Source organism: Calonectris borealis, chromosome 3, assembly GCF_964195595.1.
Source record: "Calonectris borealis chromosome 3, bCalBor7.hap1.2, whole genome shotgun sequence".
NCBI classification, from domain to species: domain Eukaryota; kingdom Metazoa; phylum Chordata; class Aves; order Procellariiformes; family Procellariidae; genus Calonectris; species Calonectris borealis.
In genome coordinates this window covers 102,284,882-102,302,546 of record NC_134314.1, presented here as the reverse complement: position 1 = coordinate 102,302,546, position 17,665 = coordinate 102,284,882, and the positions used below count along the sequence as shown (strand labels likewise).

The 17,665-nt window shown below is 41.2% G+C and overlaps 1 protein-coding gene across 19 annotated transcripts in view; it reads right to left on the bottom strand.

The window, feature by feature from the left end:
* Nucleotides 1-17,665, bottom strand: part of TRERF1 (transcriptional regulating factor 1) — a 101,064-nt gene that overhangs the window by 48,791 nt on the left and 34,608 nt on the right. The window lies entirely within an intron of this gene.

Genomic DNA, 17,665 nt, shown 5'->3' with positions numbered 1-17,665 from the left:
CACAGAGGAGTGTAACAGCAGGCTGAACGAAGCAGATGTGTCTATGTATCCCAAGCCTAAACTCATCTGGGCAAGTAGCACTAGGAAAAAGCACCCAAGGGAAGGGACAAGAGGCACAACTCGGTTAAGAATTGGATAAAAGAGGGTGAAGGGAATGAATGCATACATTTCTGAGATTTCGTCCTGGTAAAATTTTGGACTAAGATAAATTTCACTGACATTTCTGCAGATACAGGGATAAAAATCTCAAGAGATTCAATGTGAAAAGTTATTTAAAACATCCACAAATTTAATTTGATAGTTAGCCTTTCAGTCAACCTGTTTTCTGCACTTCAGTGAGGGCAACGGGGGCGGGGGGGCACAGAAAGATTTAAATCTTATAAAATAATATGGAGAAACACATTTTCCATTTCAGAATGTATTATTTTTAGGACCACATGGAAAATGTCCTTCAAGGATACCATCCCTTGGTGGTATCTTAGATAGCCTGCATGACAAGCACGTATCCAATAAGCAGCTAACTCAGTGTCAACAATATAAAGACAAAACCAAGTCGAATTCCATTTTATTTGAAGATGTGGCTTTCTAAAATACCACAGAGGAACAAAGGCATTTCTGCAGTAAAAAGACAGTTGGGGCTTTGCATGCCTTACTTCAAGAGCAGCAACATATAGCCTTTGTTATATTGAAAACCAAAAGCATTTTGCTTGAATCTTTTCCAGACCATCCTTGTTCTCCGACAGTTTTTCTCTACCTGATGTCTCTTCTAGTTTTTCATTCACATTCCTGATGGTTCTTGACAGTTTCACATCATCATTCTGGAGGACTTTTTAAAAAATAAACCCAGAATTCGAATCAATGTACTCCTTAGTTCACCTCCAGGTCCGTTTGCTATTTGTCATACCAGTACTGCCTTATCCCAAGCAGTCCCCGGAGCACATGCAATCTGCTTCTCCATCCAGCTGCATTACTCAGTTTGCGCTCCTGTAAGGGTCCACTCCAAGAGAAATAATGATTTCCACTTTAATTTAACTTCCTCTGAAGCACCTAATGTGTTTTTCATAATAACTTTTCCTTACCTGGCTATGCTAATCTACTATAATCTACTGTACACATTTCTGAACCTACCTTTAAGAAATCTGTGAGGCCATTAAATGCGCCAATCACAGCAGTACGTTTTCCCGATTCAAGACAACATACAGGAACAAAATGCCCAGAACTGCTCTAGATAACCATTCTGTGGTGTTTGGAAGAAACTTTCTTGTAATTTTGTAGAAAAGCTGTGTCTTTCCTGTGCGGGAATATGTAATTTAGAAATAATATGCACCGGAAAATATCTTTTTAATGTGTCTGAGCATGCTTTTGAACACATAAAATAAGTACATTACAAAAGTATGGTACTTTGTGATTTCTGAAGTTAAATACACAGTGTTAGCCTCCAAACAGACCAGTGTGGTGTCTCTCCTCCACATCCTTACCCCCTCACCACCCCAGGCTTTCAAAGTTGAACTCAGTGCTGTTTGGGTGTGCACAGCCCTGCATGTCTGTGTAGCATCATCTTCAAAGTGTCTCTGAGGAGGCGTATTCACTTTTTCTCAGGGAAAGCTATGGACTGGAAAGAATAAGCTCTTGCAGTATTAAGTTATTTAATACTTCAATACTGTAATAGATTTAAAAACAAACAAAAACCAAACCTTGTACAAAGACCTTTTCCCACAGTGGTTTTAAGGCAGAACCAAAATTGGTTTACATCAATGAAGCCTTCTACGTAACTGGGTCAGAAATTGTGTCTTGGGAAGAAAAGTTGCTATTATTTAACTCCTGACCTTCAAAGAAACTTTCTTTGTAATGTTTCCTTCAACAGCTCTCAAGTCATGCTCGGATATTGCCATCCTGCACTACCCAAACAGAACAGGGTGCTACGAAGGGGAATCAAACCCCTCCTAACAACCACAGATGTTGGGAGATCACTGATGCAAGTTACAAAGGCTCCCTACCACTTACCCTTGTAGTATCTACTTGAGAAAGATAAACTGGCATTACTCTAGTCAAAGGCCTGGTAAAGCCCACTTTACAGGCAGGAGAGAAACATACATTTACAAGCTAGAGCAAAACAGCATCTATGTTAAACACCAGAAGGGCTGAAGTCTCTCTCTTGACAACAGAGTAACAGCACTCAGTGGGCTGACAGCAAGATGGAAGAAGTATGACATTTCTTCTAGGGCTCCAAGCGGTCTAAAACATATATAGATATCCTGGCTTCAAGAGACATGTACAGAAAGGGAATCTTCTCAGCAGAAGGCTGAGGGGTGAAAAAGCTGAGGGACCTGCTATGAGAACCAAAACCCCCTCAATAAACCCAAACCACCTCCTTCAGGTAGACAAATATAAGGCAGGACAATTACTGTCACTGGAAATAGTTTGAAAAACAGTTCTCTGCATTCCAAATGGACTGATCCTAAAGGAAGGATTAGGATGTAACAATGAGCAATGCAAACAAAGGCTGCAGCAACAGTGTCCTGAAGGTGGAAGAGTTATAGACTCGATGCACGTAATTCAAATATTTCCAACAGGATACAATTTTCCAAGGTTAGCTTCTCCAACAGATACACACTTCCATAATTTTCTCTTTGCTGTTCATGAGTGTTTTTGGCTTGTCAACATAAGCATGGATTTAAAAAGGCTGGGAATTGGACTCGCAAATAATATTTGACAAAATCCTTTTACGCTACCAAGAAAATTGAGGTTTATTAGGGAAAGCATTTATGCAGATTAGAAAGCAGCAGAGAGACACAGAAAATACATGAGAACAAAAGAAACCGCTTTCAATAAGGCAAAAAAAAGATCAAGAGAGAGATGCCCTCAGCTCTATACTGGGGATAGCAATGTTTCATGTATCCTTAAATGAAGACATGAAGGCAACACCTCCTCTCCCCTCCCCGGAGAAACCTGAACAGCTAAAATCCACAGATGACAAAATTATTTACAGTTGGTCAAAACCAGAAAAAACTGGAAAGAATTCCAGACGAACCATGCAAGGCCAGGCCAAGGGGCAAATTAAATCCACTGCAGATCAATAAAAAGCAAAGTGCATTTAAATGAAAAATGTGAAGCACTCAAAACTCATTGTTGGGTTTAACAGTTCTGGAGTAACTCAATATTTGAATCAAGTCTTCAGCAAATAAATGAAAAACACTGCTAGATATGCAAAGATAGAACTTAGAAATATTCTTTTTTTTTTTCCATTTTAAAGACGAAAGCATTCACATGATTATCTAAAGGATAAGACCGACAACACTGTTGTGCCACAGCATAAATCAGAAGCGTGTTCTCCATCAGAGTGCTGTGTTCAGCTCTTATCATCTGATCTCTTCTTGAGATAGCAGATGTAGTAAAAGGTTCAGAAAACGTGGACAAGAATAATTCGGGACAAAGACAGATTTCTGTACAGAAAGAGACAGAGAAGTCTGAAGCAACCACACTAATAGGAGATGGATAAATTATCAAGGATATAAAAGAAAACAATTGTGAAAGACTGCAGTGCTCCCATACACGCTGCTGATGCAGAAGCAAGGGCATCTTTGAAACAGCAATACACTTAAAGCTGCTAAAAGGAAATGTGTGTTTGTTTAGTTGGTTTGGTTCTGTGGTGGTGCTCTGTTGTTCTGTTTTTATTTTATTTTTATTCAGTGCTCAGTTTGCACAGTATTTTGCCACAAGCTATGACGAAGACCTCGGAAAGATTCAGAGAAAGACTACAGTTTTATATAGCTCATGACAATGAGTATGTTACTTTAGGTAGGGCACCTGCCTGTCCTCTCTGTATTTGCAGGATGTAAGATTTTCATGGTACAAGACCAAACACTAACAGAAAAGGTTTCAGAATTTCCCCTTTGGGACTTCAACATAACTGTCCACCTTAGAACAAAGGACATGTTAAAGTATCAGGTACCACCCTCGCAAACAGTAGGCAAAGGACACGCACATGTTGCGGAACTGGTCCGTTAGGATACCTAATCCTCTGCAGAAGTGCGGAGTGGTATGTCCACACCGTAAGGCAGAGGAAGCCGGGAACAAGGGAACATACAAAGCTTTGTTACAAAGCTTTGTTACAAGGCTTCAGACTAAGGATGCCGGATAGAGGGGAATTGCGCTCTCTGTTCAGAAGTGGTCTTCGCAACGTTTGGAACAAGAAACTGCACTGATTTCTCACGAGAGGGCCGACAGAGAAGAAACTGCTGGGTTGCATCAGGGCAGTGCCATCACAGTGGTCCGGCACAAACCACCTCCTCCAGCCACCATCCCTTTGCAATGTTCACAAAAGTGCTCATAAGCAAGGTATTTACAACAGGAGCAAGGTATTTTTGCCATTAGTACTACAGTGTACACTCTTCACCAACTTATTCCTGAGTATACAAGCCCCGTGTTATGCATGACAGCATGAGAGATTTTTGTATCTAGAAACCACCCCAGAACTAGGTTAGCCTGGCAGGCTTGCAGCACTTCATTTACATATGAGTCAATCTTTCTGCAATACAAACATTAGTGATGCATTCCCCACTGTCCTTCTATTTATACTCACTATTTAACCTGGAGGCATCCCGAGTTAATTAAACAAATCAATCCCATTGAGATAATTGTGTCTCAAGCAAATTAACACAATTAGCCTTTTAAAAAGAAAATCCAAGCACTACCCGCTATATTTCTTCATATAAATCATGTGCTCGTTCCTCCAACTCTAGGTTCGTGGCTGTCTAGGAACCTGCCTTAAAATGAAAAGTATAACGACACATGAAACCAGCTGACGTTTGACTGTTACAGCCAGCAACTTCTCTGTTTGCATCATTCACTTCCACTGAAGTCAGAGGCGCCTGTCAGAAATAAACATCCTTAGAGGAGACGGATGCAAGGCAGGATCCCGCTGCACTAGAGACTTCACAGCTGTATCACTTTGAGGACAGTCCCTGTTCCGTAACAGTACATTACACTGGCATTTACAACCACGGTGAGATAAGCAGCGAGCTAGTTAATTGGATATACCAGGAGTTCGAGGCATTCTTCATCCTTTCTTCTCCAGCTCAAGTTTACAGAAAACCCTCCGGAACAAAGCTGAAGTTCTACAAATGACATCTTGGTACCCATCCTCTTTCGGAGACCTGCGCCTCCACGTGCACCAAAGCTGCTCTGGCAGTTTAACAGACACCATCACCCTCAGCCACCCGCTGTATTTTCATCATGTTTTTGTTCCCCAGGGCAGCCCCAGAGCAACCCAACACACCTCAGCCTCCCCCAGTCCCAGACAGATCTCAACCACCCTGCACCAGTGTGGCCAAGGCAGGGGCATGTATCCTTTTCTACCAGTCCTGGTAACAGAAGAGGCCATATCTTTTGGCTGAAAGCTGGAGACGTCTCCAGCTACCGCGGGAAGATTGAGCAGAGCTACTCCGTCAGAGCCTGTGAGGAAAAGCAGTGAGAAGCACCAAGCACCCTGCAACTAAAAATGGAATACTTAAGTAAGAGGCCAATGTGCAAAACCACGACTTCATCAGCTGAAGCGTCTAACCAACCCCACTCTTTCAAAAGATGGTAAAACATCTATGCAGTACATTTGGGACGGAGCGGACTGAGACTTCACAGTCGCCCATGATAGTTACTGCGTTATTTCGCGTGAGCCTGTGAGCAGCGAGGGTTGCTTGAATGCAGGAGACTCCATTTCACAGCTCGTGAGAAACTGCTGAGCAGAGGCAGGTAAGAGTGTGTGTGTGTATGTGTGTGCAGGAGAAACAGAGAAAAAAAGATGTTAACGAACCTAACCAGTAATAACTGTCTTCTCATTTCTCTCCGCAGATGATTCAAGGAGAGGCGAGCCGCTCCTCCCAGTGCCTCCGGTGCTAGGCAACTGCAGCTGCCGTGCAGGGGCAGGCGGGCATCCAGCATTAACTTCTTTCTCTTTTTGAAGGAATTAAAAAGGCTTAGTAGTACATTAGCTGCAAAGCTGAGTTACTGACAACTGGTAACTGGTACTAAGTTCTTGGGAGTAATTACAGAGGGGGGGAAAAAGGGAAGAGAAGTGATGGGTGAGGGGAGGATGGCAGGGCACCAGACTGGCACGCTGCTGCCTGGGCACCAGGCACCAATGAGGCAGGGTATGCGGGAGGTGATTTAATGGAAGACTCCTCCATACTCTCTACAAAAGGAAAGTACAGCACTTTTTTGGTTTTGGTTTTTTTTTTTTTTAGCATACGAGAAATAAAACATTTTTCCCTCTCAGCACATTTCTCATCCATGTGGCACCATAACCAACATATTACATCGGCTCAGCAAACATGGCTAAGATGGTAACGGCGCTGCTCCCTCTAGAGTCGCTCCAAACATGCCTCCGGACCATGCTGGCCAGCAACCAGGCCAGCCAGCCTCCCATCTTACCAGGGCTCTGCCCCACAAAGCTCCCAGCCTTGACCCCAGCCAGTTGCCCCCTCACTGATCAAGCAGGATCCAGCCGCAGACCATGCGGGGAAAAAAAGGTCACTGAAACGGGCTGGGTGAAAGACTAGCCTTTTCCTCCCAGAATGTTTTTTTTCCGGCTTGGATCTTTTCAGTGGCTTGGTTCAAGACAGCCACACAAATGGGTCGGTCAGCACAGGCAAGGGTGGCCCCTTCAGTGACCCACTGGTGGGCCATGAAGCTGTGGTCCCCCAACACGGCAGCTTCTCCTGCGCCACCAAAACACTTCCCATGCTCACGCGGGAGATTGCAGGCAGGAGCAGGTAAAGCAGCCTTTTCCACAACTCTGTGGCAAGAAGTAACTAGGGGGGGATGCTTAAAGGGCGGTATTAACATTTTGCAGAAGGTAGGCTTGCCACTGGCTATCCTAAAGAGCTGGAGAAATTTCACTAGCGTCCTGTTAGGGGATGCACTGTAAGAGGGTCCTACACAAATCAAGCCTTCACGTGAGTCCTACTCAAACTGCACAGACTAGCAAGGGAAGAACTTAGCCCCAAAGTCACATACTGGGCCAAACAGGCAATCATCCCCCATTTCTTGTATGACCGTTCTGAATTGCACACTGCACTCAGCATTTTCATTACCTCCACAAACCAGTGGCATAACCACACACTAGTTCTTATTAATTAAAACAAATAAGTACTGTCTTACAAAAATATGTATTCTTCAGGAAAGTTAGAAGAAGCAAACTTAATTTATATGGCACATAAGTCTTCCACTAACCCAATTTTATACAGTGCAAAAATCAGAATGCTTACGTATAAAGATACCTACTTCTTATTATAAAATAAACTTAACACCGTATCAACTCACAACAGCACAAACTTTTACATATGTATCTATCTATATATCATTTATGAATCAGAGTCAAAATGGATAACAGATATAGCAGGAATACGAAAGTACTTTATTACAGGGCAGCCTGGGAAAAGGGATAGATATCTTATCATAAAGTATATTTAGAAAACCATTTCTGTGACTCAGGATCCACAGACACAGATGTCCTGTCATAAAGAATTCATTATTTACAAATATACTACAGAACACTCCATTTGCAATGAAGTACCATAAATAATTCACACCCAGTATGTGTCAGAAGTGAAGGAAGTGGCATTTTCTCCGCCATCCTCACGGAGCTCCCTATACTCAGTGAAACAGAGCTCTGTCATGACATCACAAACACAAGTACACTGAATTTTCATTAAAACACAACACTTCATTCTCCACAAAAGGTCTCACCACCAACACAATTTAGATAGAGGCTTCTACACAAGCATTGCCACTGTGGGGACAAGAAGTGCAATTCATTTGTTTTTAAGACATTAAATTGCACATATGAATTTTATTTTCACCCCTGTAAATAATATCAAATTGCCATTTTGGATCCACTGCCTAGGTGCAGCAGAGTTGCACAGCTCTACCTTGGGTCCTCTGCTCGAACCCAAAGAGGCAAATCCAGAGGCAGGCAAGAAACTCAACTAGCGTGACCTCGTCTCTCTGTGGAAACACAGGGCAACACTTATGGCAAAAAGTGTGCCAGAAGTTTGACACGGCGATGGAAACGTGCCTTTATTTGAAATTAGATTAAGACAAACTTTATTTTATATGGGTAACCAAACAATCACCAGAAAAAAAAAAAGTCCAGTTGCTACTGATACGGAATGAATCTAGAAAACCCACCTAACGGTGGAGGGTCCCTAGGGCATTAGCTTTTCATTTTCCATGACCTGTGCAAATTCACCTATTTCCCAAAAGATCAAGTAAAAATTGCATAAAACCCTTGATCATAAGTTCATTTTCCTCTCTATGCTACTTGTACCGTTCTTTACTCCAGCAGGATACCTGCATGGGCGCAAAACTTCATTTGTCCGACTCCTTTCATCTTTCTAAAAAAAAAACAAACAAAAAACTAAACAAAAAAAACCCAACCCGCAACTACTGAAAAAACCCCAAACAAAACTCAGAACTCTCCCTTCTCTAACTACAGGTGCCCCTCTCCACATGGATGGGTAGGCAGGACTTAAATTCTGTTTTCCTCCTTTTGAGTCATGAATCTTGAATCATGATTTGTCAAAGAGAGAAAAGGAACAACAAAACAGAAAACCTCACCAGCCTACTAGAGATGGTACTGGGAATAAATAAGAGCACAAACACTAGACTTGGCTGGTACATCATTTCACAGCATCAGGTGGTCTCTAACTACCTCTCACAGACCCAGAAAGCAGAACAGACCATTGCAATCGCCTGTCTGATCCACCCAAGGTGTGCCACAGACCTACATACAGATATAGTACTTGTTAAAGTCCAGAACATATATACATCAGCAATAATCTCCCCTGCTAAAAACATGTAGTTCTAACTCACAAGCAAGTGATCAAAAATCCATCACATCCAAAGGGATAATTTGTGTGTTACAACTAGCCCAGATTCATCTGGTTTCAACTTTCAGCTGTTCAATCTCATTACACCTTCTCCTACTAAACTGAAGAGCTTTGTACTTTTTCCTCTATAGATACTTGCAAAATACAACTCAGCCACTTCACTTAAAGTAAGCATACTAGGCTTTTTATTTAAAAAAAAAAAAAAAAACCACAACTAACAGTAAAACAGGTTTTCCAACGTAATTGATCTCTCAGCTCTCTAAAGCCTATTTTTTCTTTTTAAAGCATTTTTTTCTAAAGCAGGCACATAAGAACTGGACTCCGTAGTCCAGTAATGATCCTGTGCCATCATAAACTGGTAAAATAAAGTATACTCCTACAGGACATGTTTGGCTTTTGCATCCAAAGACCGTATCTATACTTTTAGTAGCGCTGCAAGGACTATTTTGGTAGCTTTTTACCACCACCCCAGCTCCCTTCTAACGTAATCTGTTCTCCAGAATGTAGCAAGCCCTTACCTCTGCGTAATGTACAGAGGTGGACTGGTCTGTGCTAATTCATACTCAAGTAAGTCCATACCAAAAGGAAATTAACCCCCTGTGTGACAGAGGACATGTCATATTTGCCATACCCCTGATTTTTCGTGGCATTTTCAAATTCATGAAGAAATAACTTTGTTCAGTATAGTTATCAGTGATCTTGAAATAAAATTATCTCAGTTCTACCAGCTAAAGGCTTGTAGTTACTTCTCCCTTCCCTTCCCAAATAATCACATTGTCTCATTCCCCATTTATACTCACTGCCATTATTTCTCTATTTGCTTCATACACAGACATACATAGTTGTGACAGAAGTCCCAGTATAAAATGTGTTCCTCTTTGCAGAAAAGTGCTGAAGAGCATTGGGTCTGAGGTCCTCACAAGCAACAGCATGGCATATTGTTGTATACTGGTCCATTTTGAGCACTGGATACAGTATTTTTCAATGTAACCTTCACCTTCCCCTCATAGAAAAGCTTCATGAGTTAAAATACATCCTGGTTAAGTGAATGCAGGATTGCGGTTTGTTGTTTTGATTTTTTTTTTAATGCAGTATCTAATAAAGCATCAGCAACATTAACATTATGGTTATTAGTTTGCTTAATATGATGATGTTCCATTAGACAAAAGATAATACAATTGTAGGCTGGAAATTAACTATGGAAACATGTTGATATGGTTATATGGAGTCATGAAACTTTTTCAAATGCAGGAGCACTGTGTCTACGATACAGTTTAAACAAGTTAACTTATTACAACTGTATATGCATAATAAACTTTTGCTCTATGCTGTCATATCAGATACTCATTCTTCCAATAAAAAATGTTTTTGTTTTGTTTTTTATATACAATAAAGCATTTAATGATTGTTAAAAAAAACTATGGTTGAAGCTGAGTCAGAACAATTTGTCAGAACATAGTGCTGCTTGTGCTTTCAGCTCAAAAAGGAGAATTCCTATCATTATTAAATAGCAGTAATATTTATAGACAAAAGTACCAATTTATTTGTACTACTTTTGCTTTTCTAGAGTAAGAGAACTTTATCTTTTAGACAAATGGCACCAGCATTGCAATGGTGTGCTGGAAAAGTAGCATGCATAAAGAGGAGCAGGGGCAGAAGAGTTTGAACCCGTCGCCACAACGGAGCTGGATGTCAGTTGATGTTACGTCCTGTATGAGAAGATTCCCTTGAAAAGCTGGGATCTAAATGCCAGACCCAAGTACCCAGTGCTGCTTTACTCACATGGATTTATTTAGGGGACGGAAACACTAAAACGTAGACCTAAAGGTGTTCTTTTCCTAGGCTAAAGTTTAATAGAGCTTTAACTTTTTAACAAAGGTCAAAGAAGTTTCAAAACACATCTCCTCAGGTTAGCATTGCTTAAGTAAAGCCAGTGCAGCCATTTGTTGAACCCTAGTTCAACAGCAGAATTAATCACCAGAATTAATTACTAGCCACAAAGCCTTCCCTAGGATATTTAACTGATTAGCTAAGAAAATATCTACCAGAGCTCATTTGAAAATAAAATGTTTCATTGGTCAGAACTAACAAAGAACAACCAATTTGCCCATCAGAAGAATGCCTCGATCATCATGTAGCTGTTCCTAAATAGCCAAGCTGAGGACTCGCTTCTCCGAGTAAGAGGAAGTTGGAGAGGTTTTTTGTGTTTTGACCTCCATCACAAAGTCAAAGGGTAGCAGTTTCCTCATTTCTGAGCATGCTAGTATCCCAAGCAAGGGAGAGGCAGGGCTTTCACTTCTCACCTGCTCACAGGAAGTTCACACCTCACTATTACCAACTAAAATAACTGAAATACAGCAAGAAGCTCCAGCCATCTGAGACGACATGAATCTTTCCCCTTCTCTGTGAGCTGGCTTCAACCGAACTAAGCGATTTTTGTAAGCCCACACGAAGCCTGTGGCAGAGGAGAAGCAGTTCCTGGGCAAGGCAGACAGAAACACTGCGAAGCTGGGGACAGCTTGGACAGGACAGCAAAGATTTCCCGCCCCCCTCCCCCCCCATACAGAGTGCCTGCACCTCAGTGACACCAAGCAGAGCAGATAAAGGCATCACTTGAAAGGACCAGCCTGCTGTGGGCATGCAGCTTAAAATGCTGCTAATTGTTATTCTGCTGGTGGGTTGCATATCAGGCTTTTTTTTTTTTCAGTTTTTGAAGTATGATCCAAACGGCAAAGTAGGCCAAGAGACCATTTCTTGTAACTTCAGATTTTTAATATAGTTTCCAGCCAGTCACTTAGCTCTGTGCTTGTCTTTTGTGGTTGCATGTATTTCCTATTTAAGAAAAGGACGATAGCAGTTCCTGGTTTGTCACATTTTCTTCAAATAAAGAGTTTGAGCAGCAGCTTCCTCTGCCGTGCATTACTCTGCATGGGTGAACGCTCTCTTCTCTCTCACCCTGCTCAGAAACGCTCAGCCATCTACAAAGCTGATTTACAGACTCGAGGCAACAAGATGAAGGATTTCAAAACCACATCCATGATGACAGTCCATGGGATTTTTTCCTCCATACCTAGATTTCAATCCTCCCTTCTCCATCTGCACTTTCCAGCTCTTTCAAAATAATGAGCAAACATTTCTCCAGCTTCACAAATCTGGTACATTTCATTTTCCCTGTCATTTAAGAGATACTATTAATACCAAATAGTTTGTGTGTAAGAACACTGTGCACTTTGTAAAGCTTTATTCAAAGCATCCTGTGATCTTCCACTGAAAGCATTAATTTAGCACCTTCACAGTACTTCTGAGGCACATATTATAATTCATCTCACACAGGTGGAAACTCAGAGGCATGCTCAGGCTAAAGTGACTTGCTGTTGGGCTAACCACCAGAAGAACTCATGTCCCACCTCCCCAAATTCATTCTGTATTTCAGCATTTCTGGCCAACGCTTGCTCCAGCACTTCCTGCCCCGCATTTAACTTCAGACGAAGTCATCCCTTCCCTCCTCTATTACCACACCTATATGTGTGTCTGGCAGAACTTCCCAGACATCTTTTTTTCCCAAGGATTTCCTGAGATTAAGTAATTAAATCATTAAGGAAGAAGTTCATCACCTGCTAAGGAAACTACTTATACAAACAACATTCTCACCAACAGCAACCTGTATGGCTGTGTTTCTACGTCCCAGATACCAGCCACACTGGCTGAACATGAAAAGCCGATGTTAACCCCTTCCAAATGAAAAGAATACTCTCAGGGTCTGGTCTTTAAAAATAATTTCCCGGGATAAGCGAGAGACTGCTAGTAAAATATCACATAAGTCTCCATTTGTTTTAAACGGGAGAAAAAGAACATAGAAGGTCAGTCTCTCTCTCTCTCTCTCTCTCCTTCAACTATTCTTCAGATACACTTTTATGTAATTGTGTAATAGTATTTCTTTAATAAGAAGTAAATATAAACATATACAAAAGAGGACAAGCAACCAGAAAAAGATTAACACTTTAATATTACAGCAACAACTGAAAACATAAGGAAATAATTTCAAATTTAATCAGCAGTGAAAACCAAAATCTTGTATGAAAAGAAGGCAGGCTAAGAAAATGTGAACTTGTCTTGCATGACAGACAGCACAGGAGCTCCTACCTGTATGTGACTCACTAGTGCTTAAAGAGCATTACTTGTTTTGATTCTTGCACCAGGATCCATCAACATGACATCTGGACACACAGCCCTCTTTCTTGTTTTAATAAAAGTTTTAATAAAAGTACTTTAATAACGCAAGAGAATACCTTGTCATTGGTTTTGCTGAACAGTGGCCATTGCTACTTTTACTCAAACCTCATAATAAGACCTCAATAACAGCTCTTACCAGAAACCAGATTATCCTACAGATGACCCTTAAGTACCTGCTGAAATCTAAATTAAACAATAGTTTTCACCTCCTTTGGTGTCTCAAGTAGTGAGAGCCACAAAGCATCTCAAGACTCCACTCTTCACTAGGGTATTCAGAGCATGCCATCTCACCCCTTTCGTTCCCTCACACCATGTCTGGAAACCAGAGAAACAAGAACACGCTCTCATCTGGCTCCAACCCTCAAACCATAACTGAGGAGCCACAGCTGGTCTCTCCGAGTAAGTGACACACGGAACACACATTTATCAATAGCTAGAGAGATAATGCAGGCACCCCTCAATGGCTCTCCAACAGCCTCTCTTGGTAGAAAAGGGAAGTTTTCTAGGCAGCATGGTCCATCCAAAAGATCATCAAAGGAAAAAGTTACACAGCAAGCTGCACAGGTACATCCCAAGCACATTTTTCATGTTTTTCAATCAGTAAAAGCCTGTTGATATCCTCCTAGCATCGTGCCAAAAAGCTCTACTTCAATTGAGTTTTGTTAGTGGGACTGATGGTGTAACTAGTTCAACTTTAGAAAAACACTTCTAGTGAAGACTTCATCATCACTCCCTCTTAAAGCTACAAAAGGGGACCATACTTCAAGCTGCAAGCCAGCAGAAGAAAGCAGAGAGGAAAAGGACAGGAGATAATTTTTTCTTCCAAGTTCTCTATTCAAGAAATCCAGAGGAAGTTTACGTGGGACACAGAGTGTACACTTTTCCTTTGTATAAGAAAATGCATGCAATCGTTGGAATAACACTCAAGTTTTCAAACCAGCAATGCACAGGATCAAAGTGACACCACTAGTATTTATTAGAGGTAAAATTCATCTGAGCCTACGACAGACAGACCAAACGTAGAGTATTCCCTGACCATCAGAAGATGGCTTTGGTGCGAGGGTGCCATTAGTCCAGTCCCCACAGGCTTCCCACGCTGCCCTAAGCAGATTACTCGAGTCACTTCAGAAATGGGCAGAGTGAGATGCATAAAATGAGGCTGTGTACAACATCCCTATGGAAATAAAGGTCTTGACCTTTTTAATCTCTATGAAGTGTCTTCAAATACTATACTCGCAGGCAATTGTTGTAATAAATCATGAAAGCAGTATAGTGTTAAGGCTCAGCATTTGAAAGCTAAAAGCTAATGAAGTACTAAAGCAACAAGCTTTTTTCCCTCCTGATAAAATGGAGGAGGAAAAACAGACCAAAGCCTGTTAGCACACTTCGTAGACAAATTCCTTTTTACAATTTATGAACTTTTTTCTTCCTCCTGTTTAATAAAATTACTTCAGCAGCATAAAAGTTGGCAACATAGCTGTCTCAGAAGAGGAAAGTTGCTCTATTCCTTATTGGTAAGCAGTGCACACACACACAAAAAAAAACCCACCCACAGGAAATTGAGAGATATTCATTTAGTTTTAGCCAACTCTTTGCGAGACTGTACCTTTTGACTATTAGTTGATGGTAAATGTGCAACTGTCTGGTACTTAATGTCATATAAGAACTTTGACCAAAAAAGTATCAACATTAAATTTTACCTTCAAAAAAGAACACAAGTGGTATGAATACAATTCTCTAGAAAAATGCTACTTAGCAAAAACAAAACAACTACTCCCCCACATACATGCAATATTTAAAAGAAAGAATTCAAAGCTGTAATTATGTTCACACAAACCCAAACTGCAAAGTACAAGAAGTTCAATTTAGGGATTCAAAAGCCTGTGTTATCTCTAATGACACCATGTACCCCACTTCCTCTCCTATTTTTTCTTTGGTGTTTTGGGGGTCTGATGGGATGCTGTCCATTGCCATTACCAGGGATCTGAAAGAAAATATGAAATCACTTCTTGTCATCTGCACAGAACATGAAACCTGGAGCAACGGCAAGCAAAAACTGAATCAGATTACTTTCTGGTAAAGTATATTTTTTGTTAGCTATAGTTTATCTGAACAACAGCTGGTTTTAATACAGCAATAACACAAAGTTACAAACTCCTAGGAATAAAAAAAGAACCGCAAAAGTTACCCTTGAGGAATTGCATTCGGAAAGGCAACAATCCTGTAAAAAAGACTGGGGGTCACCACAGACACAATCTAGACGCTAAACTTCCTGCGCGAATCTGCAGCTAAGCAAGGAAACATAGCCTTTGGACGGATAAGAACATTATTTTGTGTAAGGCAAGGCAGGGAGGGAGAGTATTATCTAAAGAATAACAACAGCAAGGGCAACATGCATTTCTCATCTATTCACTTCAGAAAAGAAAATACCACAAGAACAGCTGAAGATTCAGAAAATACATCTTATATCGAGAGTTTAAAAAGTCTGCATATTTGGCTTATCAAAGAGGATAATGGTTATCAGTGACTTTCCAACAAAATGGCTAAATGTCTCTACCAAAATTTACTCAGAAGATAAAGAATACATTAGCCAAAACTAGGCCCCCAAAAGATGCTGCTGGGCAGAGGAAAAAGTTTTGAAGAGTTCAGAATTAATCTCCTCTGCCTGACTTGTACATAGTTACAGTTGGTTGATATGATGTGTAGTATGCTCAGAAACCCATCGACAGCAAGCTTGCAAAATGTAGTATCCATAAGAAGCACTTCCTATCTTATCCAGCTGACTAAAACCCTGTACAACTCGTCTGGCGTTTACATCTTCCCCACTTTGCAGCAAAGTTATCCGTTCAGAAATACAGACCTCTGCATTTAGGTAACTCCAACCAGTATGGCTCTTCGAGCACATCTCTTCAGAAGCACTGGCTGCTCCCTACGTACCATCAGAATATTAAAATCAAAGTTCATTTGTCTTCAAAGTGCTCCACAGCCTCAGTTCATGGTATTCAAGGCTTTTCCCAGAGCTCCAGGACAGACTGTGATCCACTGTTCTGCTGTTCTAGCTAATGTTAATTGGCGCTGGAGACGCAAATTTTTGTGTGGCTAAACGAGAAACATGAAGTGCTTTCCAAGCAGAATCACTCACGTCAGATCTGAGCACCAAAGCTTACGATATCCAGATCTTCCTCTCTCCACTTTTTAACTCATAGCAACTTGCATTAAACAAAAACACCTGGACAATGCACTATATTACATCCCTCCATGGATAAAGAGAAACAAAAAAGTTTGCCATACTACTACTACAATCATGCACAAAACACGTAAGAATTTCTATAGCACAAAATAGAATTGCCTAAAATCCTTCCAGAGGGAAATCATTGTAGTTTACAACTGCGACGTGTCTCCTTCTGTCATTTATAGTCAAGAGTGGGCATCTCTGCACAGTAACAACAGAAGATATGGACTCACTGTAGAAATTACTGAGTGAAAGTTCATGATCTGCTCTAGTAAGACAGGATGAACAGACACCAGAAGCTCATTCTGGGGACAGAGATCTACAAATTTATTTCACAGAATATGTCTTCTAAAACTAAAGTCCATTCCTTGGAGTTTATGAAGTCCACAAGTCATGAGTAGCCCCTGTAATTTCAAGGCGCACTGGCCGAGCATCAAGAGGGCAACGAGAGAGTAAACAAGAGTCACAATTGGCTTTGCTTCCTGGGCTGCAGACAAGCACCCACCCAGCAGGAACATCGACAGCTGCCAGCCCCATACAACCTCACCACCCAAATGGGTGGACTAAGGAGATCCATCACCTCCTTAACACATCAGCTCTTTGAACAGAAGCAAGAAGTTACCACCTGCAGCTGGGGGTCAATCATGAACACAGAGAGCACATTTTTTGTGGGAGATTAAGAGCAAACAAGGTTCTGCTGTTCTCAGAGCTCTGTCTGGGTACCTTAACTAATATTTTCCTTTAATTTAAATATCTAGGGGTTTTTAAGTTAAGTTTAATCTCATATGTGAATTTTGCAATTTTTCACTCACTGGGCTGCCCCCAACATTATTTTTAGACTTTTTTTTTTTTAAAAAAAAAACCCAGCAATTTATGGCATGTCTCAGGTTGGCAACCAAGCCAGAGCCTGGAAACTGCACGGCCTCCACACGGAGTGGGTTTCAGAGAAAAAAGCAGAACGTTCCTCTATCTCGCTACACCAGCGGCAAACCCTTAGCCTCATGCTAGGATTTCACCTTCAGCCTCAGCTAAAATTTCCTCTTTAACTTTATCTGACACCCTGTCTTTAATTCATTTAGGAAAGGTTTGATATGAAGAGTGGACAGCCAGGAAGGGAGTTGCAGAGGGGAAGGAAAAGGGGAGGAGATGGGGCCAAGACTCAAATGGTCGGTAGTGGTGGTTAGCACTTCGGTACTGAGAGTCAATCTGATCTGTTTCATAAGTTAACAGGGAAAAAACCCAAAACAGTCCCCACAACCTGTTGTGTTCTTGGAGCGAGGGTTTCTTAACAAAAGCCAAGAGGCCTCTCCATACC